Raw genomic sequence first — 24,012 nt, 5'->3', positions numbered from 1 at the left:
CTATATACATTTCCATATACGACTACATACATTTATTTTTCGCCTTTTTTTTTAATCTTGGTCTTACAACTTTTCTTTGGTTCTATTTCGAACAAACTTTTGTCAGTAACTGTTTTTATCTTACTCTATGTTGGTTCGTTTATACAAACTTTTAAGCTTTTTATTTCTTTCAGAAATTCCAGTAATTTAGACAGTTTATTAATGTCTTCGCCTGTCACCTTTTTATTTTCAGCTTTAATGTCCTTTTGGGACAAGGTTTAGCTTACAGCTTAGATTTGATAGGCTCAAAATTTATCTCGCCTTCTTTTTTTTACGTACGGTAATCTACCTGAAGCATATCTCCAGTATTTCTATTATGTCGTGACCCTCCAGATCGGTAGCATTAAGGGATAAATCGTAAAATGATCCTGTTTATTTGAAAAGCATTCCTATAAAGAAGATCATTTGAGAATCTGTGGCCGACTATACATCCAGGACTCAATATCCTTTCCAATGTTAGTTGCCCGCAAAACATGAAAATATTCAGTTTTGCGTTTTTCACTTTCTGAATATTAGCTTGCATACAACAGGGACCTGAAAACTTATTTTTATGATTTGCAGTTAAGGATTCCTTGTCTTCTCCACGTATTGTGTGGGTAAATTGCTTAAAGCGGGAATGATCAAAGTCAAGTAATGTATGATTCAATTAATTGGTTTGGAGTATAATAAACACGTAAAATCTAGCTTACTGTTTTTGGATTAGTTCCCAAACGTTTGCAGAGCTCCTCGATAGATATTTTGTGCTCATCAAGTTCCAATTCTTTTTTAAGGTCTTCGATATCCTTTCCCTAGAAAATAAGAACCACTAAATAATGTATATTTAGTAAGAAGTTTGTTATAAGAATATTTTAAAAAGACTGCGCCTCAATCCTTACGCAATTCAACCCCCGTTTAACTAAACCCCCGTGCTGCTCATTCCTAACGCAACTCAATCCCTTTCATCTCAACTCTCGTCTAACTTAACCTCCTTGCAATTCAACCCTCGTCCAACTCAACCTGATTTCATTCAGTCCCATTTAACTTAGCTGCCATGCAACTCAAACTCCACTGGAACCAAACGCAATTCAACTTAAATCTCCATTTAACTCAACCTATCATAACCTAACGTGTAACCAGTTACAAGCAAATGGGGTTTTAGTTTTGTGGGATTGATTGAATGGGAGGAAAGTTCCATGAGGGTTTAGTTAAACGGAATTGAGTTGTATGGGGTTTGACATAAATGGGTTTGAGTTCCATGGGGTTTAAGTTGCATGGAGGTTGATTTGAATGGAGCTAAGTTGAACAGGGTTGAGTTGCATGGAGTTGAGTTGAATGGGGCTCAGTTAAACGGGAGTTGAGTTGAATGGGGCTCAGTTAAACGGGAGTTGAATTAAACAGGGGTTAAGTTTACGTAGCCTATTTTCAAATATTCTAAAAAGAACTTACGAGTAAATACATAATTAACTACGTCTATAATACAAATTTTGCAAACCTCTTATTGGATTCTCATTCAAACCGGACTGTATAATTCAAACCTATAATACACATGAGATTCCGCTAGCTATGATTTACATCAAAATACCAGAAGATTCAGCCTATTCTGCAAAAATTGTCCCACAGACCCCCTCACAGAAAAAAAAATGAAAGATTTAAGCCTAAAACACTTTTTTGGGGTTTTGAATCCCCATTGGAAAAAGCTTTCAGAGAATGTTGAAGAGCGGAATAAACTAAATCAAAAGACGCTATGCGCTGCCAGATTGTTAAAGCTGCACATTTGCAATTTCTTAGGAACAACTAAGGGTATTAAGTTTAAACTTTTAGGGAATGTCGAAGAAGGGGGGGGGGGTGAACTAAATCAAAGACACATTCCGCATCTAGGTTGTTTAGACGAACCATCTGCAATATCTCATGAACGGCTAAGAGTGTTAAGTTGAAACTTTCAGGGAATTTTAAGGGGAGTGTTGAGCTAAATCAAATGACACTATGTGCATCCAGCCTGTAAAGATGGTGTATCTTGCGATTCAATGATTCCCATCTAAGATGAACTGAATCAAAGACACTATTCCTATCTAGGTTGTTTAAACGGACCATCTGCAATATCTCAGGAACAGCTAAGGGTATTCAGCTGAAACTTTTAGGGACTGCTAATGGGGATGTTGAACTAAATCAAAAGGCCCTCTGTGCATCCAGGTTGTTAAAATGGTGTATTGCGAAATCTCAGGAACGGCTAAAGGTATTAAGTTGAGACTTTCAGGGAATGATGAGGGGGGGGGGGGTATTGAGCTAAATCAAATGACACTATGTGCTACAGGCTGCAAAAATGGTATATATGCGGTTTCTCAGAAACGGCTAAGGGTATTAAGTTGAAATTTTAGTGTCTACGTGAAAGGCACTATGTGTCTACCTGCAATGTCTCCAGAAAGAAAATACTTCATTGAAAATACTTCATGAAATTTTCAGTGTCTTTTTTACTAGTCAAAAGTGATCACTTGTCACTTGTTTTTTTGTTCTTTTTTCGTTTTTTTTTTAGTGAAGTGCAAATTACGTTCTAGTCTTGAGAAGGCATTCGGGTTGTCAGCCCTACTCATGTTAATTTTTGCTCGGTTTGAGTTTGACTCGGTTATTTGTTGTAAATTCTGTTCGTTTTTAGTTTTATTTATTTATTGATAGTGAATTGTGGTAGTTTTACACTTGAAAGATTATTTGATTTGCTTTCTGCTCGTTTTGTTTAATGGAGGTCTTTACTTTTCTTTGAAAAACTTGTTTTGTAGAAAAAGTTTTTTTTATATTATTCACAGGCAGCACAATAGCGCTGCCTAAGTGAAGAGCGATGTGGGCACAATGTATTGTTATAATTTTTTTAGACCAGGGCAGTTCGTATCGAAGAAGTTGTCGTAGAAACTTCGAAAAGGGTTCATTCGATTGGAAATTGAAAGGGCTAATGCCCTTTTCAATAGGCCAAAGTGATTGAAGGGCAACTAACGCCCCTCCGACGCCCAAAATTTCCCCAAATACATTTTATCAAAATTTTGAGATAGCCATTTAGTTCAACGTAGTCAAAAGAACCGGAAACTTTGTCTTTGAGTATGACATACCCTCCCCACAGACTTCAGGGCAAGGGTTGTAAGTTATGCCCTGGGGGCATTTAAGGCTTATATAGAAAGGGTGATCGTATAAACATCGAAGGGGGCTCATTGGATTGCTAATCAGAAGTTTTAGTGCCCTTTTTGAGATTCAGAGTGATCTGAGGGTGGACCCCCCTCCCAACACACACCTCGTATTTTACCGAAATGCTTCTGATAGAAATTTTGAAATGGCCATTTGTTGCTGTAGAAACTTCAAAAAGAGCCCATTCGACTGAAAATTGAAAGGGCTAGTGCCCTTTTTAATAGTCAAAAGTGATTGGAGGGGAACTAACCCCCCTCCCACGTCCATCTTTCCCCCAAACACATCAAATGAAAATTTTGAGATAGCCATTTTGTTCAATGTAATTCAAAGGTCCACAAATTATGTCTTTGAGGTTGACAACCCCCTCACAGCCCTCAAGGCAAGGGTTATAAATTACGCCTTGGGGGCATATAAGGTATATATAGAAAGGGTGATTGTAAATCTCTGGAATGGACTCATTTGACTGCAAATCAGATGTTCTAGTGCCCTTTTTAAGATTCAGAGTAATCAGTGGGTGGATAGTCCCCCCCCCCCCACCCACACCACGTATTTTGCCGAAATGCGTCTGATATAAATTTTGAGATGGCCATTTGTTGTCGTAGAGACTTCGAAAAGAGCTCATTCCATTGAAAATTGAAAGGGCAGTAGAGATGGGGGTCCGACTCCGATCCCTCACCCCTGCTGCCACCTACAACTTTTTTTGCACACCAAATAAGGGCATAGAGTCATTAGTGAGAATGAGTGCGTAATCGGTCAATGACCTCTTTCTCCAGGTGTGTTTTTGGCACGCTCTCAACGAATGCCAAGGTCAATGTTGTTATTGTTTTCGAGGCAAAATGTCAAGGTCAATGTTGTTGTTGTTTTGAACAGAGTCATTAGAGAGACCACTTGGTTAATAGGGTCAATGTTGTTGTCGTTCGAAGCAAAGTTAATGACACTTCCTTCCTGTTCGAGGCAGATGTTATGATCCAGAAATAGTCTTTGTTATTGTTATTCGAGCCAGATGTTATGACGTTCCCGGAAACAGCTAATTACACTTCCTTCGTGTTGTTGTTATTCGAGCCAGATGTTGTTGTCGTTCGAAGCAAAGTTAATGACACTTCCTTCCTGTTCGAGGCAGATGTTATGATCCAGAAATAGCATTTGTTATTGTTATTCGAGCCAGATGTTATGACTTTCCCGGAAACAGCTAGATCCCCCTTCTCAGCCAATCAGCGACTCGGTTACATCCTCCGTCTCAGCCAATCAGAGACCAGCTTACAAATGATTTTCCCCGTTACATAACAAATCACCCATGAGATTTAGTATATAACGGGTGTGCAATGTGACTAAATTATCGGAAAGTATTTTGACACAATTGATATAACAATGGATAAATTTGATGAGCTTGAGGTCTTGGCAGCCGCAATTAGCAATGTAAGTGCATTTTTATTTTCAAACAAATTTTCCTTGGACATCCTCCAATATATTCAGCTAAAACCCCCCCCCCTCCCTCTACCATTGTTTTACAACCAAATTCTCGCAAAAAGAAATAGCATTTCAATAAAGTCCTTCCCTCTATATTTCCAGCTAAATCCCCCCACCCACCAACAATGTTTTACAATCCCAAATTCTCGCAAAAAGAAATAATTATCCTTCCCTCTATATTTCCACCTAAATCCCCCCCCCCCACCATTGTTTTACAATCCCAAATGCTCTCACAAATAAATTATTATCCTTCCCTCTATATTTCCAGCTAAATACCACCTCACTCCGCCATTGTTTTACAATCCCAAATTCTCGCAAAAAGAAATCATTTTACGTCCCTCTATATTTCCAGCTAACTCCCCCCGCCCGCCACCATTGTTTTACAATCCCAAATTCTCATAAAAAGAAATAAATTCCTTCCCTCTATATTTCCAGCTAAATCCCCCCTCCCTCCACCATTGTTTTACAATCCCAAATTCTCGCAAAAAGAAATAATTATCCTTCCCTCTATATTTCAAGCTAAATCCCCCCTCCCTCCCCCATTGTTTTACAATCCCAAATTCTCATAAAAAGAAATAATTATCCGTCCCTCTATATTTCCAGCTAAATCCACCCCCTCCCTCCACCATTGTTTTAAAATCCCAAATTCTCGCAAAAAGAAATACTTATCCTTACCTATATATTTCCAGCTAAATCCACCCCCTCCCTCCACCATTGTTTTACAATCCCAAATTCTCGCAAAAAGAAATAATTATCCTTCCCTCTATATTTCCAGCTGAATCCCCCCCACCCAACCCCATTGTTTTACAAACCCAAATTCTCGCAAAAAGAAATACCATTTCAATAATTATCCTTCCCTCTATATTTCCAGCTAAATCCCCCCCCCTCCCTCCACCATTGTTTTACAATCCCAAATTCTCATAAAAAGAAATAGCATTTCAATAAATTCCTCCCCTCTATATTTCCAGCTAAATCCCCCTCCCTCCACCATTGTTTTACAATCCCAAATTCTCATAAAAAGAAATAGCATTTCAATAAATTCCTTCCCTCTATATTTCCAGCTAAACCCCCCCCCAAACCATGCAATCTTTATAGTCAATGTAGATATATTCATATACCCTCAAACCCCCCCCCCCAAACCATACAATCATTATAGTCAATGTAAATATATTCTTTTTACCCTCAACCCCCCCCCCCTATTGTCTTACAACCCCAAATTCTCGCGAAAAGAAATAGCATTTCAATAAATTTCTTCCCTCTACATTTCCAGCTAAATCCCCCCCCCAAACCATGCAATCTTTATAGTCAATGTAAATATATTCTTTTTACCCTAACCCCCCCCTATTGTCTTACAACCCCAAGTTCTCGCGAAAAGAAATAGCATTTCAATAAATTCCTTCCCTCTATATTTCCATCTAAATCCCTCCATCATTGTTTTACAATCATATTCTAGCACAAAGAAATAGCATTTCAATCAATTCCATCATTCTATATTTCCAGCTAAAAGCGATCACTTTCCTTTGTCAATTTTAATGAAAATGCCGTTCTGTTTTGACATAGCGCGAGGCCTAAAATTAGCAGTCACCCTATTTCTGGTTTACAAACGCGGTCAAGTCAAAGGGTTTCTCCGTCAAAATTAAAACACTTTGAGGTAATAATTAGAATTGTAGTTTCGTAACCTGTATGGAAGGAGAGAAACAGATTAAGTTTAACAATATATTCAGAACATTAAGTGAGAGGGGGAGGGGCAATACCTCGCTTCTAACAGCTTCGTTGTAAGTAAAAGTAAGGGGGATTCTGTGTGTAGACATATACGCCCATTGACAAGAAAACTAATGTGTAAATATATAATTTTTTCAAGCTCACAATAAAGTTTTTTTTATATTACCAGGCGTGAATCCATTATTTTTTTTGGGGTTTAGAGATTTTATTATAAATAGAAAATATTATTGATTCTTCATCATTTAGTGATTTTAGCTATAACATTTGAATAAAATCTAGTGAGTTATGCCTTTCGATTGAATAAAAACCTGAACCTTCATATAATAATGCTTTGACTTATTCCCGAGAAAAGTTGAATTAATTATAATCAAACTATGATTTTCAGAGTTTAGGTTGCTTTCGACAAAGATTTCTCCTTACATACGGAAATTTCCACAAGATGATTGATCCATGCCCCTTCTAAATGTGATAGAAGCTATTACACACTGCTTCAATCTCTTTTACATATTCAAACTGAATTCTCGTATAACAATGCTTTGAGTTATTCCTCAGAAAATTGACGCCTCTAAATATTTACTCAGAGGAGCGGGTGCTGAAATGTAAAACGTTACCTATTTGCCAATCATTTTCACAATTTTCAAGTTGAGATCCTTGAACACACTCCCTCCTTCTCAGTTTATTCTATGAAAGTGAGCTGTATTTGTTAGAGTTTCAGAATCATTACATATTTATTTAATTTAAGCACTTTTTTTCAGATATAATAATGTTTGGTGCGATTGACACGGAATATATTGGTCTGAAATATTCCTCAACTGGCATCATTTTCGAAGCAGCTTTCTTACTCCTAGACAACCAACGACGTGAAATTCATTGCTATAAATGGAACATCAGATACAATATGTATAAGTACGAGAAAAAACAGATGGCGTCCTACACTAAATTTTATAAATCGAAATGGCTTTTACGCTAAAACCATACGAGCACATAATGAAAATGGCTATAAAATACAACATGTACAAGAAGAAATTCGGGAAATATGCAGTTTTTTCGGTGTACAAGCTGTTTATGTTAAGGGAAACGTGCCAACTGATAAACTCTTGCTAGAAAAATGTGATAAAAACATAGCATTATTCAATTTAGAAGACTTCGAATGTGAGAAGTACCCGCATTCAGTCCATGATCCAGAAGATGAAGTTAGATATTTCGCTCAGTGGATACCAGAAAAGATACCTGACATGGAAAAATGCATCAGATATCAAGAGTCCTAAACATGCTCCTCCTCATATTAAATGGAGTAAGCTTCTTTTTTAAATATGTCATTATTTTTCAAATGTTTTTAAATATGTTTAAGCAATAAATATCTTAAGCCTCAACCGTTTTTATTCTTTAGAAAAATCCGTCGCCATGAAATTATACTTTCAGATTCAACAGGTCAGGGAAAAAGCTTTCAGGTTCAGCATGTAGGAGAACCCTAAATGCTCATCCCTAAAAAAAGGTAAGTTAACCCTAAACGCATAAAGAATTTCTCTGAAATCCCACATTCAGATTCAACATGTAGGAGAACCCTAAATGCTCATCCCTAAAAAGGTAAGTTAACCCTAAACGCATAAAGAATTTCTCTGAAATAACACTGTCATATCCAACAGTTCAGGGAAAAAGCTTTCAGGTTCGGCATGTATGATAACCATAAATGCTCATCCCTAAAAAAGGTAAGTTAACCCTAAACGCTTAAAGAATTTCTATGAAATCCCACTTTCAGATTCAACATGTAGAAGAACCCTAAATGCTCATCCCTAAAAAGGTAAGTTAACCCTAAACGCATAAAGAATTTCTCGGAAATCACACTTTCAGGTTAGGTCAGGTAGGACCCCGACCCCACTACCACAACCCCAAAGGGTTCCAACCCCCCCTACCCCAACCCCGAAGGAAGCCCTCCGGTCCTCATAGGGTCCCCCAGCCCCCCAAAGACCACCGGGCTCCCCAAGGACCCCCCGGACCCCTCCAGGCCCCCCCCCGGTCCCCAAAGGACCACTGGACTCCCAACGGACCAAACGGTCCTCACATACCCCCTCCCAGAACCCCCCACGCCCTCGCCGGGCCTCCCCAAGACTCCCCGTGGACCCCAAACGACCACCGGGCCCCCAAAGAGTCCACCGGACCCCAAAAGACCCCTGAGTCCCCATTTTTTAATACTTTTTATGGCTTTATTATATCCTTTCAGGACAAACTATTTTCTTAATGTCCATCCTAAACACATTTTACAAGTTGAAGTACCCATCCCTTAACAGTACTTTACAGCTCTTGAATGCACCAACACCAAGCAATACTTTTAAAAGGCATTTCAGAACAAGTTCCTTTCTTAATGTTCCTCCTAAACCCATTTTACAAGTTGAATTCCTCATCCTTTTTACCATAACTTTAGTATACTACTTTTTTGAATGCTCCAACACCACGCAATACTTCTAAAATGACATTTAAGAAACTAATTTTCACATTGATGTGAAGGGAAAGTTAAAGTTCCTTTCCTAACTATCCATATGAAAAGAAATAAGTTACATATCAATTCAATTTCTTCAAGAAAAAATAAAAAAGTTCCACTTCAGTTCAGATTTTTCTCAAAGAGATGGAAATTTTAAATACTCTTCCAAATTTTTCATAGAAGATGCAAAAAGTTCAAGTTCTCTTCTGAATTTTACCAAAGAACACAATTCAATTCTAATTTCTCCAGAGAAAATAAAAATCTTCCTCTGCAGTTCATAATTTCACAAAGACACAAAGAAATTTTAATTTCTCCTCTGAATTTTTGTAGAGGAAAGAAAAAGTTATCCTATGATTGTGATTATTTTCGATGAAGATAAAAATTTTCATTTTAATTCTAAATTTTCTTAAATTCAATTCAAACCTGTCTCAAAGAGATGAAAAAATTGAAAGTTCTGTTATAAATATATTCATTGGAGAAAAAAATTTAAACTTCAATTCTAAATCTTCTCAATGAAAATTAAATAAGTTTTTTATCATTTCTATTTTAACAAAATAAATATAAAAATTTCCAACTTCAGTTCAGATTTTTCTCAAAGAGATGAGGAAATACAAAATACTCTTCCAAATTTTTCATAGAAGTTAAAAAAGTTCAAGTTCTCTTCAGAATTTTACCAAAGAACACAATTCAATTCTAATTTCACCAGAGAAAACAAAATCTTCCACTTCAGTTCTTTATTTCCCAAAGACATAAAGAAATTTAAAGTTCAATTCTAAGTTTTTCGGTACACAAAATCAGAAAAATGTTCAATTTTCCTTTTGTACCTACACAATTAGGCTAAAAATGAAGATATTTATGCACAGTTTCAACTCGCTATGGCTAAGTTTGCTAAAGACAAGCTATTTTCGTGCGAAAACACACAAAATCAGAAAAAATGTTCAATGTTCCTTTAGTACCTACACAATTAGGGTAAAAATGAAGATATTTATGCTCAGGTTCAACTCGCTATGGCTAAGTTTGCTAAAGACAAGCTATTTACTTGCGAAAACACACAAAATCAGAAAAAATGTTCAATGTTCATTTAGTACCTACACAATTAGTCTAAAAATGAAGATATTTATGCTCAGTTTCAACTCGCTATGGCTAAGTTTGCTAAAGTCAAGCTATTTCCTTGCGAAAACACAAACAAAATCAGAAAAAAATGTTCAATGTTCCTTTAGTACCTACGCAATTAGACTAAAAATGCAGATATTTATGCAGAGTTTCAACTATCTATGGCTAAGATTGCTAAAGACAAGCTATTTTCTTGCGAAAACACAAACAAAATCAGAAAAAATGTTCAATATTCCTTTAGTACCTACACAATTAGGCTAAAAATGAAGATATTTATGCTCAGTTTCAACTCGCTATGGCTAAGTTTGCTAAAGACAAGCTATTTTCTTGCGAAAACACAAAATCAAAAACAATGTTCAATATTCCTTTAGTACCTACACAATTAGGCTAAAAATGAAGATATTTATGCTCAGTTTCAACTCGCTATGGCTAAGTTTGCTAAAGACAAGCTATTTTCTTGCGAAAACACAAAAAAAATCAGAAAAATTTTAAATGTTCCTTTAGTACCTACGCAATTAGACTAAAAATGAAGATATTTATGCAGAGTTTCAACTATCTATGGCTAAGTTTGCTAAAGACAAGGTATTTTCTTGCGAAAACACAAACAAAATCATATGAAATGTTCAGAGTTCTTTAGTACCTACACCATGATGCTAAAATTAAAGATATGTATGCTAAGTTTCAACTAGCTATGTATAATAGTTATAAAGACAATCAATATTATTGCGAAAACACACTAGATCAAAGACCATTTTTTAAAAGAAAATATAGAAAATACTCCATAATAATAAAAATTAAGATATTTATGCAGAGTTTCAACTAGCTATGGATAAGTTTGCTAAAGACAAATTATTTTCTTGGCTAAAACACACTAAATCAGAAAAAATGTTCAATGTTCCTTTAGTACCTACGCAATTAGGCTAAAAATTAAGATATTTATGCACGGTTTCAACTAGCTATGGCTAAGTTTGCTAAAGACAAGCTATTTTCTTGCTAGAACACACAAAATCAGAAAAAATATTGTTAGGTTAGATTAAGTTAGATTAGGTTAGCCTACGTACGCGCGCATATAGGTTAGGTTAGGTTGGATTAAGTTAGGTTAGGTTAGATTAAGTTAGGTTAGATTAAGTTAGGTTAGGTTAGATTAAGTTAGGTTAGGCTAAGTTAGGTTAGGCTAGGTTAGCCTACGTCCGCGCGCGTACGTAGGCTAACCTAGCCTAACCTAACTTAACCTAATCTAACCTAACCTAACTCTAACCTAACCTAGCTAATCTAACCTAACCTAACTTCAATCAACCTAACCTAACCTACTATGCGCGTGTACATAGGCTAACCTAATCTAACCTAACCTAACAATATTTTTCTGATTTTGTGTGTTTTCACAAGAAAATAGCTTGTCTTTAGCAAACTTAGCCATAGCTAGTTGAAGCTGTGCATAAATATCTTCATTTTTAGCCTAATTGTGTAGGTACTAAAGGAACATTGAACATTTTTCTGATTTTGTGTGTTTTCACAGAAAATAGCTTGTCTTTAGCAAACTTAGCCATAGATAGTTGACACTCTTCATAAATATCTTCATTTTTAGTCTAATTGCGTAGGTAGTAAAGGAAATTTGAACATTTTTTCTTATTTTGTTTGTGTTTTCGCAAGAAAATAGATTGTCTTTAGAAAAATTATACATAGATAGTTGACACTGAGCATAAATATCTTTATTTTTAGACTAATTGTGTAGGTACTAGAGGAATATTGAACTTTTTTCTGATTTTGTTTGTGTTTTCGCAAGAAAATAGCTTGTCTTTAGCAAACTTAGCCATAGATCGTTGAAACTCTGCATAAATATCTTCATTTTTAGTCTAATTGCATAGGTACTAAAGGAACATTGAAAATTTTTCTGATTTTGTTTGTGTTTTCGCATGAAAATAGCTTGTCTTTAGCAAACTTAGCCATAGCGAGTTGAAACTGAGCATAAATATCTTCATTTTTAGCCTAATTGTGTAGGTACTAAAGGAATATTGAACATTTTTTCTGATTTTGTGTTTTCACAAGAAAATAGCTTGTCTTTAGCAAACTTAGCCATAGCTGAGTTGAAACTGAGCATAAATATCTTCATTTTTAGCCTAATTATGTAGGTACTAAAGGAATATTGAACATTTTTCTGATTTTGTTTGTGTTTTCGCAAGAAAATAGCTTGTCTTTAGCAAACTTAGCCATAGATAGTTGAAACTCTGCATAACTATCTTCATTTTTACTCTAATTGTGTATGTACTTAAGGAACTTTGAACAATTATTTCTGTGTTTGTTTGTGTTTTCTCAAGGAAATAGCTTGTCTTTAGAAAACTTAGCCATAGCGAGTTGAAACTGAGCATAAAAATCTTAATTTTTAGTCTAATTGTGTAGGTACTAAAGGAACATTGAACATTTTTCTGATTTTGTGTGTTTTCACAAGAAATAGCTTGTCTTTAGCAAACTTAGCCATAGCGAGTTGAAACTGAGCATAAATATCTTCATTTTTAGCCTAATTGTGTAGGTACTAAAGGAACATTGAACATTTTTTCTGATTTTGTGTGTTTTCACAAGAAAATAGCTTGTCTTTAGCAAAATTAGCCATAGCGAGTCGAAACTGTGCATAAATATCTTCATTTTTAGCCTAATTGCGTAGGTACTAGAGGAACATTGAAGATTTTTCTGATTTTGTATACCGAAAAACTTAGAATTGAACTTTAAATTTCTTTATGTCATTGTGAAATAAAGAACTGAAGTGGAAGATTTTGTTTTCTCTGGTGAAATTAGAATTGAATTGTGTTCTTTGGTAAAATTCTGAAGAGAACTTGAACTTTTTAACTTCTATGAAAAATTTGGAAGAGTATTTTGTATTTCTTCATCTCTTTGAGAAAAATCTGAACTGAAGTGGAAAATTTTTATATTTATTTTGGGAAAATAGAAATGATCAAAAACTTATTTCATTTTCATTGAGAAAATTCAGAATTGAAGTTGAAATTTTCTTCTCCCAGGAAAATATTTAGAACAGAACTTTAAATTTTTGATCTCTTTGAGAAGGTCGGAATTGAATTTAAGAAAATATAGAATTAAAGTGAAACTTTTATCTTCATGGAAAATAATCACAATCATAGGATAACTTTTTCTTTCCTCTACAAAAATTCAGAGGAGAAATTAAAATTTCTTTGTGTCTTTGTGAAATTATGAACTGCAGAGGAAGATTTTATTTTCTCTGGAGAAATTAGAATTGAATTGTGTTCTTTGGTAAAATTCAGAAGAGAACTTGAACTTTTGCATCTTCTATGAAAAATTTAGAACAGTAATTTTAAATTTTTCCATCTCTTTGAGAAAAATCTGAACTGAAGTGGAAAATTTTATTTTTCTTGAAAAAATTGAATTGATATGTAACTTATTTCTTTTCATATGGATAGTTAGGAAAGGAACTTGAACTTTCCTTCACATCAATGTGAAAATTAGTTTCTGAAATGTCATTTGAGAAGTATTGCCTGGTGTTGGAGCATTCAAAAAAGTAGTATACCAAAGTTATGGTAAAAAGGATGAGGAATTCAACTTGTAAAATGGGTTTAGGAGGAACATTAAGAAAGGAACTTGTTCTGAAATGCCTTTGAAAAGTATTGCTTGGTGTTGGTGCATTCAAGAGCTGTAAAGTAATGTTGAGGGATGGGTAATTCAACTTGTAAAATGTGCTTAGGATGGACATTAAGAAAATAGTTTGTCCTGAAAGGATATAATAAAGCCATTAAAAGTATCAAAAAATGGGGGCTCAGGGGCCTTTTGGGGTCCGGAGGACTCTTTGGGAGCCCGGTGGTCTTTTGGGGTCCCCGGTGGGTCTTTGGGAGGCCCGGAGAGTGCCTTTGGGGTCTGGGAGGGGGTATTTGAGGACCGTTGGGTCCGTTGGGCGGCCGGTGGACCTTTGGAGACCGGGTGGGGGCCTTTGGGTGTCCGGGGGGTCATTTGGGAGCCCGGTGGTCTTTTGGGTGCTTGGGGAACCTTTGAGGACCGGAGGGCTTCGTTGGGGGTTGGGATATGGGGGGTTGGAACCCTTTGGGTTTGTGGTAGTGGGGCCGGGGTCCTACCTGACCTAACCTGAAAGTGTGATTTCAGAGAAATTCTTTATGCGTTTAGGGTTAACTTACCTTTTTAGGGATGAGCATTTAGGGTTCTCCTACATGTTGAATCTGAAAGTGGGATTTCAGAGAAATTCTTTAAGCGTTTAGGGTTAACTTACCTTTTTAGGGATGAGCATTTAGGGTTCTCCTACATGCTGAACCTGAAAGTTTTTCCCTGTTCTGTTTTATCTGACATTTTTATGACCGAGATAGTCTCTAATCGAGGTATTTTATCGGGTCTTTTTAGTTCTTAGCAAATTTTTGTATACGACATTTTGTATCAGTATTAGTGATATAAGAGACCGTCTATATTCGTTAGTGGTCAATTACCTTTTTTTTTAGGGGTGAGCCTTTATGGTTCTCATATATGTTGAATCTGAAAGCTTTTCCCTGACCTGTTGGATCTGAAAGTGTAATTTCATGGCGACGGATTTTTCTAAAGAATAAAAACGGTTGAGGCTTAAGATATTTATTGCTTAAACATATTTAAAAACATTTGAAAAAATAATGACATATTAAAAAAGAAGCTTAATCCATTTGATATGAGGAGGAGCAAGTTTAGGACTTTGGATATCTGATGCATTTTTCCATGTCAGGTATCTTTTCCGGTATCCACTGAGCGAAATATCTAACTTCATCTTCTGGGTCATGGACTGAATGCAAGTACTTCTCACATTTGAAGTCTTCTAAATTGAATAATGCTATGTTTTTATCACATTTTTCTAGCAAGAGTTTATCAGTTGGCACGTTTCCCTTAACATAAACAGCTTGCACACCGAAAAAACTGCATATTTCCTGAATTTCTTCTTGTACATGTTGTATTTTATAGCCATTTTCATTATGTGCTCGCATAGTTTTAGCGTAAAAGCCATTTTGATTTATAAAATTTAGTGTAGGACGCCATCTGTTTTTCTCGTACTTATACACGTTGTATCTGATGTTCCATTTATAGCAATGAATTTCACGTCGTTGGTTGTCTAGGAGTAAGAAAGCTGCTTCGAAAATGATGCCAGTTGAGGAATATTTCAGACCAATATATTCCGTATCAATCACACCAAACATTATTATATCTGAAAAAAGTGCTTAAATTAAATAAATATGTAATGATTCTGAAACTCTAACAAATACAGCTCACTTTCATAGAATAAACTGAGAAGGAGGAAGTGTGTTCAAGGATCTCAACTTGAAAACTGTGAAATGATAGGCAAATAGGTAACGTTTTACATTTCAGCACCCGCTCCTCTGAGTAAATATTTAGAGGGGTCAATTTTCTGAGGAATAACTCAAAGCATTGTTATACGAGAATTCAGTTTGAATATGTAAAAGAGATTGAAGCAGGGTGTAGTAGCTTCTATCACATTTAGATGGGGCATGGATCAATCATCTTGTGGAAATTTCCGTATGTAAGGAGAAATCTTTGTCGAAAGCAACCTAAACTCTGAAAATCTTAGTTTGATTATAATTAATTCAAATTTTCTCTGTAATTAGTCAAAGCATTATTATATGAAGTTTCAGGTTTTTATTCAAGAGAAAGTCATATCTTAATAGATTTTATTAAAATTTTATATATAAAATCCATAAATTATGAATAAGAAATTATCTTTTCTATTTATTATAAAATCGCTAACCCTCAACAAAAATCATGGATTCAATCCTGGGGATATAAAAAAAACTTTATTGTGAGCTTGAAAAAATTTTATATTTACACATTATTTTTCTTGTCAATGGGCCTATATGTCTACACACAGAATCCCCCTTACTTTTACTTACAACGAAGCTGTTAGAAGCGAGGTATTGCCCCCTCCCCCCTCTCACTTAATGTTCTGAATATATTGTTAAACTTAATCTGTTTCTCTACTTCCATACAGGTTACGAAACTACAATTCTAATTATTACCTCAAAGTGTTTTAATTTTGACAGAGAAACCCTTTGACTTGACCGCGTTTGTAAACCAGAAATAGGGTGACTGCTAATTTTAGGCCTCGCGCTATGTCAAAACAGAACGGCATTTTCATTAAAATTGACAAAGGAAAGTGATCGCTTTTAGCTGGAAATATAGAATGAAGGAATTTATTGAAATGCTATTTCTTTTTGCTAGAATATGATTGTAAAACATTGGTGGAGGGATTTAGCTGGAAATATAGAGGGAAGGAATTTATTGAAATGCTATTTCTTTTCGCGAGAATTTGGGGTTGTAAGACAGGGGGGGGGTTAGGGTAAAAAGAATATATTTACATTGACTATAAAGATTGCATGGTTTGGGGGAGGATTTAGCTGGAAATATAGAGGGAAGGAATTTATTGAAATGCTATTTCTTTTCACGAGAATTTGGGGTTGTAAGACAATAGGGGGGGGGGGTTAGGGTAAAAAGAATATATTTACATTGACTATAATGATTGTAAGGTTTGGGGGGGGGTTTGAGGGTATATGAATATATCTACATTGACTATAAAGATTGCATGGTTTGGGGGGGGGGGGTTTAGCTGAAAATATAGAGGGAAGGAATTTATTGAAATGCTATTTCTTTTTGCGAGAATTTGGGATTGTAAAACAATGGTGGAGGGAGGGGGATTTAGCTGGAAATATAGAGGGAGGAATTTATTGAAATGCTATTTCTTTTTGCGAGAATTTGGGATTGTAAAACAATGGTGGAGGGAGGGGGATTTAGCTGGAAATATAGAGGGAAGGATAATTATTGAAATGGTATTTCTTTTTGCGAGAATTTGGGATGGTAAAACAATGGGGGAGGGAGGGGGGGATTTAGCTGGAAATAGATAGGGAAGGATAATAATAAATTATTTAGAGAATTTTGGGTTGTAAAACAATGGTGGAGGGAGGGGGGATTTAGCTGGAAATATAGAGGGAAGGATATTTATTTCTTTTTGCGAGAATTTGGGATTGTAAAACAATGGTGGAGGGAGGGGGGATTTAGCTGGAAATATAGAGGGAAGGATAAGTATTTCTTTTTGCGAGAATTTGGGATTGTAAAACAATGGTGGAGGGAGGGGGATTTAGCTGGAAATATAGAGGGAAGGATAATTATTTCTTTTTGCGAGAATTTGGGATTGTAAAACAATGGTGGAGGGAGGGGGGATTTAGCTGGAAATATAGAGGGAAGGAATGTATTTCTTTTTGCGAGAATTTGGGATTGTAAAACAATGGTGGAGGGAGGGGGGATTTAGCTGGAAATATAGAGGGAAGGATAATTATTTCTTTTTGCGAGAATTTGGGATTGTAAAACAATGGCGGAGGGAGGGGGATTTAGCTGGAAATATAGAGGGAAGCATATTTATGTCTTTTTGCGAGATTTTGGGATGGTAAAACAATGGTGGAGGGAGGGGGGATTTAGCTGGAAATATAGAGGGAAGGATAATTATTTCTTTTTGCGAGAATTTGGGATTGTAAAACAATGGTGGAGGGAGGGGGGCTTTAGCTGGAAATATAGAAGGAAGGAAGTTATTTAAATGCTATTTATTTTTGCGAGAATTTGGTTGTAAAACAATGGTAGAGGGAGGGGGGGGGGGTTTAGCTGAATATATTGGAGGATGTCCAAGGAAAATTTGTTTGAAAATAAAAATGCACTTACATTGCTAATTGCGGCTGCCAAGACCTCAAGCTCATCAAATTTATCCATTATTATATCAATTGTGTCAAAATACTTTCCGATAATTTAGTCACATTGCACACCCGTTATATACGAAATCTCAAGGGTGAATTGTTATGTAACGGGGAAAATCATATGTAAGCAGGTCTCTGATTGGCTGAGAAGGAGGATGTAACCGACTCGCTGATTGGCTGAGAAGGGGGATCTAACTGTTTCCGGGAAAGTCGTAACATCTGGCTCGAATAACAATAACAAATACTATTTCTGGATCATAACATCTGCCTCGAACAGGAAGGAAGTGTCATTAACTTTGCTTCGAACGACAACAACATATTTCACGAAAAACATCAAAAATAAGTATTTGTAATTATCTGATAAAGTGAAACTCATAACATCTGGCTCGAATAACAATAAAAAAATACTATTTCTGGATCATAACATCTGCCTCGAACAGGAAGGAAGTGTCATTAACTTTGCTTCGAACGACAACAACATTGACCCCATTAACCACGTGTTCTCTCTAATGACTCTGTTCAAAACAACAACAACATTGACCTTGGTATTTGGCCTCGGAAACAATAACAACATTGACCTTGGCATTCGTTGAGAGCGCGCCAAAAACACACCTGGAGAAAGAGGTCATTGACCGATTACGCAATCATTCTCACTAATGACTCTATGCCCTTATTTGGGGTGCAAAAAAAGTTGTAGGTGGCAGCAGGGGTGAGGGATCGGAGTCGGACCCCCATCTCTACTAAGGGCTAGTGCCCTTTTTAATAGTCAAGCGTGATTGGAGGGCGACTAACCCCTTCCACGCCAATCATTTCCACAAACACATCCAATCAAAATTTTGAGATAGCCATTATGATCAATGTAGCTGAAAGGTCCAGAAATTATGTCTTTGAGGTTGACACCCCCCCTAGAGACCTCAGGGCAAGGGTTGTAAGTTATGTCCTGGGGGCATATAAGGTATATATAGAAAAGACGATCGTAAAAACTTCGGAGGGGCTAATTGAATTGGTAATCAGAAGTTCTAGTGCCCTTATAAGACCCAAAGTGATCGGAGGGTGGATGCCCCCCACCACACCTCGTATTTTCCCGAAATGCATTTCAAGATATCCATTTTGTTCAACGTAATTGAAAGGTCTGGAAATTTTGTCTTTGAGGATGACAACCCCCCCCCCCCCCCAGTACCCTCACGGCAAGGGTTGTAAGTTATGTCATGGGAGCATAAAAGGTGTATATAGAAAACACGATCGTATAAACTTCGAAGGGGGCTCATTAAATTGGTAATCAGAAGTTCTAGCGCCCTTATAAGACCCAGAGAGATCGGAAGGTGGATACCCCCACCACACCTCGTATTTTCCCGAAATGCATCTGATAGAAATATTGAGATGGACATTTATTGTCATAGGAACTTCTAAAACAGCTCATTCGATTGGAAATTGAAAGGTCCAGTATATTTTTTGTTAGTAGAAAGTGATTGGAGGGCAACTAACCCCCTCCCTCGCCCGCCATTTCCCCAAACACATCCAATCAAAATTTTGAGATAGCCATTCTGTTCAACGTAATTGAAAGGACCGGAAATTATGTCTTTGAGGATGACAACCCCCTCAACAGCCCAGGGGGCAAGGTAAGTTATGCCCTGGGGGCATATATATATATATATATATATATATATATATATATATATATATATATATATATATATATATATATATATATATATAGAAAGGGTAATCGTATAAACTTTGGAGGGGGCTCGTTGGATTGGTAATCAGAAGTTCTAGTGCCCTTTTTAAGATTCAGTACGATCTAATGGTGGATAACCTGTACCCCTCAAAACCTTGTATTTTCCCGTAATGCATCTGATAGAAATTTTGAGATGGCCATTTGTAGTCGTAGAAACTTCGAAAAAGGCTCATTCGGTTGAAAATTGAAAGGGCTAGTGCCCTTTTTATTAGTCAAAAGTGATTGGAGGGCAACAAGCCCCCACGCCCATCAATTCCCAAAACACATCTAATCAAAATTTTTAGATAGCCATTTTGTTCACTGTAGTTGAAAGGTCTGGTAATTATGTCTTTGACAACCTCATACCTTCTCAAGACCAGAATATAATTTGCACTTTACTGAAAAAATGGCTGTTGATTGTGAGTTTAGAATACATATACTGATATATATTCCTTGAAGTTTTAATAATTTTTAATTTATTAAAGTTAAAAAAAAGTTAAAATATTCTAAACGTATTTTGTTTATTTAAATCATGCAATAAATAACCGAGTCAAACTCAAAGCGAGCAAAAATTAACATGAGTAGGGCTGACAACCCCCATGCCTTCTCAAGACCAGAACATAATTTGCACTTTACTGAAAACAAAATATATTTAGAATGCTTTCACATTGTTTTTACTTTTTTTAAATGTCTTACTAGATATATGAAGGCGGAAGTCCTCCCCCATGCACTCCAATTACAGCGCGAGTGTCTGGTGCCCTTTTTAAGAGTAACAAGAGATTGGAGGGTAAGATGCCCTTCTCTCAAGCCCATTCATTTTCCAAACGCATCCAGTCAAAGTTTTGAGATAGCCATTTTTTCAGCATAGTAGAACGGTCCAGCAACTATAACCCCCCACAATAACCCACACACCCCCAAGACCAGAACAAGGGTTTGCGCTTTACTGAAAAAAAAAAACGTTTGAAATGTTTTCACCTTTCTTACTTTTATAAATAGAAAATGATCAAAACCTTAACGAAGAAATGTCAGTATATGTCAGTTAAACTGACAATCCACGGTCATTTCTTTTTTTTTTTTTTTTTTTTTTTTTTTTTTTTTTTAGTAAAGCGCAAATTGTGTTGTGGTTTTTAGAAGGCATAGGGGTTATCAGCGCTACTCATGTTAATTTTTTAACGTTTTGAGTTTGACTCGGATATTTATTGTAATTTCTGTTCGTTTTGAGTTTTATTTATTTTTTCATGGTGATTTGTGATAGTTTTACGCTTGGAAGATTATTTGACTTTATTTTTGCTAATTCTTGGCTTAACTCTTTACTTTTCTTTGAAGCACTTGTCTTGTGGAAAAAGTTTTCTTAAATTAATAATTGAAGGGGCATGATTAATCTTGGGTTTCTGATAAGCTCGAAACTTGCAGGAATTATTCTTTGGGCCGTGAAAATTACACATTTTAGTTTGTTAAGGAGGGAGTCTTAAAATGGAAAAAAAACTCTTTGTTCGTATTTAGTTGCATTTCGAGTGAGCTCTTAATAATTATTCGCCAGGCCAAGATTACCAGGGCTGACCAAAAACACACTGTGGAAACGACAGGAGTGCCAGAGTAAATCAAAAGACACTATGTGCTCCTGATTATTTAGACAATTTGCAATATCTCGTGATGGGCAAAAGAGATTAAAGAGATCAAATTGAAACTACGAGGGGGCATGGGAGGGTCAAGTGAATTTACAATTTTCACGCTGGGGGGAGGAGGGTAAATCGAAAGTTACTATGTTCATCCAGGTCTTTAAAATAGCATGTATGTAATATCTTGGGAACAGTTTGGGGAATTTAGTTGAGACTTCAGGCACTGCGAAGAAAGGAAGGGGAAAGGGGTAAGTAAGGAAAGTTCAAAAGCTTAGATTTTGGGGGATAATAAAAGGATTAACCAATTTTGTCTCCAATACATATATAAATAGCTTTTTTCACTATAAGCTCCTTTGATACTTATTATTGTTTATAAAAGACCATCACCAAGTGTGGAAAACGATGTTGTGACCAAGGTGGGCCCAGGATTGCACAAAACCCCCATTGACACTGGAGGTCCCAGGGACTTCTTGCTGTTCGGTTCTAAGCCGGCTTAAGTGCTTTTTGCAGACTTGAGGTTTGGGAAGCTTTGCTTTTCCTGAGGCCATAGTAGTTTTAAATAACTTGGAATGTCACAACTTTAAAAAACAACTATCGTATTGACATATTGACTGAAGAATTCAGACATTTTCAACTGGACTTGTTAAGAGTTTCAGATACTAATATCCCAGGGGGGTAGGAAACATGAAATAAAGTGACATAAAATGTATCTACTCAGGCAGAAAGGATGGGGTGCATAGGCAGAGAGTAAGGCTCATGAAAACCGACTAATGGAGACCTTAGTGACTGAGACAAATTTTACTTACAGCTGCAGGAACAAAAAGACGAGATCCCAGGAAGAAATATATTATTTTTACTAGAGGATTTTAAAGCCCAGGTAGATAGATATCGGGAAAGATCGTATCTGAGCATAGGTAAACGTAATTTAAGAAAATAAAATAATAACAGTTATAGACTTCTACAATTTTGTAGGTATAACAATCTACTACAACTATTACTACTAACAACTCACTACAGAACAAAGCCACTTGAGGCCAACACAGCTACACACGCTCGTTCTCCATACTAATCTATTCAAAGCCTCCCCTTTTTAATCCTCTTTTGAAGTTCCAATTTCTCTTACATATTTCCTTACGACACCCTCTCGCCCCATTCGGGGACGACCTGCTTTTCGTGTAGTCCTAGATGGTTGGCCGACAAGGAAGATCTTTGGCAATCTGTCATCCTTTATCCGCAGAAAACTTCCAAGCCACCTTAACCTTTCTCTCATTATAGCCCTAGAAAGCGGGATAGAACCAAATTTTTTGTACAGATTTAAGTTTGAAATATGGTCTGTCAAACAGGTACCCAAATAAATCCGTCGACAATTTCTCTGACAAACATCTAAGATATCCTCCTCCGTCTTTCGGAGTGCCTATGCTTCAGAACCTTACTTGACCACTGTCATCACTGTAGCTTCCAAGATTATGATTTCGGTTCGCAGACTGATCTCCCTATTCTTCCAAACTTTTTTCAACCGTGAAAAAACACCCTGGCCTATTCTACTTTTAATATCTTCACTGCACCAACCGTCTTTACAAATAATACTACCAAAAGAAATGAGGCTGTTCATTTGATCGGTCTTCTCGATACCCAACGTCATCTCTTCACCTTCACTTATTTCTAGTCCTAGCGACTTAGTCTTCTTAGCATTAATTTTAAAACCTATTCTTGCACCCTGAATCCTCAAAACCTTCAAAAAAGTTCATGTATTTTGCCAGCATTTTTATCTAGGACTCTTAAGTCATCAGCATAAACTAAGTCTAGAACAGTTATACTTCCCCATTTGATTCCATGCTTTCCCATGTCCTTTGCTCTGGTCCTTAGGACAAAGTCCAGCAAAATGATTCATAAAAACGGGGATAAAATGAAATCACGATTAACGCCTGATTTAATTCCAAACCAGCTTTTTTAGCTCATTTCCTACCTCAACAGCATGTTTAATTCATGAAGGATTAATTAAAAAAATAAAGTTTTTCCGAGGGAAGTAAAGAGTGAAGTTGAAACTTAAAACGAACAAAAATTATTACTTCATAGCCTATCTAACATATATCAATAAAACTAATGCAAATAAATCAACTGGTGATACTTCCTTATATTTGTAACATTACAGAAAACTAGCGCTTTACTGAAAACATAAAAGCCAAGTATAAAAAACAAGAATATTGATTTAGGAGTCAAAAGCAAATACATGTCCTCACAACGGCAAACTAATCTATAACGCTTTTCATAGTCCTACAGGAGCTGTGATATCAGTAACTTTCAGTATACAATTAAAATTATCTTAAAAACTTAGGCAGAAAAATAATAAGTTTCAAGTCATTATACTGCATATAAAATAATGGATTGATTTATCAGGTAACATCTTGGTCTCACCTAGTATTACTCAAAATGAAGAACATATCAACTGTAAACTGAACTCTGGAAATCCAGTTATTTCTCTCCATAAAATGGAGAATTTTAGGTTGTGATACAAATTCTAAAGCGAGTCTGTAGTGAGACTTCGATCTTGTCTACAAAATAATCATGAAATGTCCTTTTAAGATCCAAAACGACAGTAAATCATTGAACTGATGTCATTGTGCAGAAGCGATGCCAAATTAAACGAAAAAAAACAAACAAATAAAGCAACAATCTAAAAATGCTTTACTTTCATACTGTTAAAAGTGTTCTTAAAAGGTTTACTTTTACCGTACCAAAAATATTATATTGTTTGGTGTTTTTAGTAAAGTGTTAGTTTTCTGTGATGTTACAAACATAGGGAAATATCACCAGTTAATTTATTTGCACTAGTTTTACTGATATAGGCCTATGTTAGATAGGCTGTTAAGTAATAATTTTTTTTCGTTTTAAGTTTGAACTTCGCTCTTTACTTCCCTCGGAAAACTTTTTTTTAATTAATCTATGCTCGTTTTTGATTAAAAT

General features: G+C 36.0%; 1 long non-coding RNA gene across 1 annotated transcript in view; it reads right to left on the bottom strand.

The window, feature by feature from the left end:
- Window positions 1-727: 727 nt before the first annotated feature.
- The window catches only part of LOC148949468 (uncharacterized), a 111,299-nt gene continuing 88,014 nt past the window's right edge, over window positions 728-24,012 (bottom strand). Inside the window, exon 3 of the long non-coding RNA XR_016142085.1 lies at window positions 728-827. This is a non-coding gene — a long non-coding RNA (uncharacterized LOC148949468). The remainder of the gene's footprint in view (window positions 828-24,012) is intronic.

This window comes from Artemia sp. Qi Xiang Cuo, chromosome 8 (genome assembly GCF_049724085.1).
Source record: "Artemia sp. Qi Xiang Cuo chromosome 8, ASM4972408v1, whole genome shotgun sequence".
NCBI classification, from domain to species: domain Eukaryota; kingdom Metazoa; phylum Arthropoda; class Branchiopoda; order Anostraca; family Artemiidae; genus Artemia; species Artemia sp. Qi Xiang Cuo.
Note: the sequence above shows the minus strand (reverse complement) of the source record. Positions and strands in the feature narration are given on the sequence as shown.